The sequence below is a fragment of the Benincasa hispida genome, chromosome 5, assembly GCF_009727055.1.
Source record: "Benincasa hispida cultivar B227 chromosome 5, ASM972705v1, whole genome shotgun sequence".
Taxonomy (NCBI): domain Eukaryota; kingdom Viridiplantae; phylum Streptophyta; class Magnoliopsida; order Cucurbitales; family Cucurbitaceae; genus Benincasa; species Benincasa hispida.
The window spans coordinates 41,189,300-41,190,740 of record NC_052353.1 but is presented as its reverse complement, the minus strand read 5'-3'; positions in this window follow the sequence as shown (position 1 = coordinate 41,190,740).

Here is a 1,441-nt window from a genome sequence, read left to right as displayed (position 1 = left end):
CATACCACGATCCTTTGTATAACTTCACAGTCAGTCTTGAACTCAGTATCATGTATCATGTATCTTGTATCTTGTATCATGTTAGTTTAGGATTTACCTTTTAACGCACTTTTAATTTTAACGCACTTTTAATTTCAACGTAATTTTATTTTATCAACGCAATTTATGTTTATCGCAATTTAAATTCATGTACAAACCAAATCTTTTATTAATTAACCGGTCGCATATATCACAAAGTAACACATTAACGAAAACAATCCCTATATTCGACCTCGAATTATTCTGAGAAACTTGCATTGGAATTAAACTTAGTTTCAGCGCAAGGAAACTTGTGACACGCATTACTCTATAGCATACTACAAGAATATCATTAACAACGCATATTTAGAAGTAGTGTGCATGAGCAATAACATAGCATGACACTCCATTTCCATTTTTATGTCAGCAAGTTTATGGCAACATGAGCTTGTAGCACATTATCTATCATCACAGTGCATGCATAATAAGGAATCCAATGTTAGCGTAACAGACAACATTAATGGACCTTCTCTGAATTTGATACTCGTGGCGTAATGGTCCTTTTCTAAATCTCTTTCGCTCGCGGCATGGTAGGTGAAATGTCAACATCATCTTTTTTATAATCCCAGTGTATGCGTTCATGCTTGCATTCCACCAAACTTCTGATCGCCCTCCTATTATGGTTATTATTCTGTAGCCGCAATCTCTCTGCGATGACCGCATTCGCTCAATAGTTGCAACTTCTATGCGATAGACGCATGCAATTAATGGCCGCAACATCCATGCGTCGAATGTATGCGTTCGCCTCTGCGATGGAGAGATTCCCCGCGTGCGGTCGTCTTTGCGATAGCCTGGCTTTCGCGCATGCGATCGCTTCCTGCATTTGCTACAAAAATAGACAATTAAACGCATAATAACGCATAAAAGTGGGTTAGCTGAGATTCTTAATGCCGATCGACGCAAGCTCATTTTCTCATGAATTCTTAGTATAATCGCCATATCTTCTACTTAACAGCCTTCATAATTCTAAATAAAAGGCCTATAATGACGTGCATTTCTGCCCGTCATCACACCCCCAAACTTAGAATCATGCTTGTCCTCAAGCATGCTTTATACTTGGGAAATTCATAGTTCACCCTCTGGTTTTCCTTTGCGATGACCAGCCTCTCAGAATATAATTTACTCATACCTCTAACCATGGCAGCAACGCTCTTCTCTACTTCGGCTACTTCTTCAAAGAGATCTTTTCTAAGCTTAAATTTGGAAAGCCTCTACTCAAAAAAATTTTACTCATTCCCCGCAACTTTGCGTTTAGCTTTTAACAATGCGCCCGTTGAGACAATTCAAAGCTTTGCGATTTATTATTCGAATGCGGTGTTGAACCTGGTTACGCTCTTCGTTTTGGCTTGTCCCCATGTGTGTC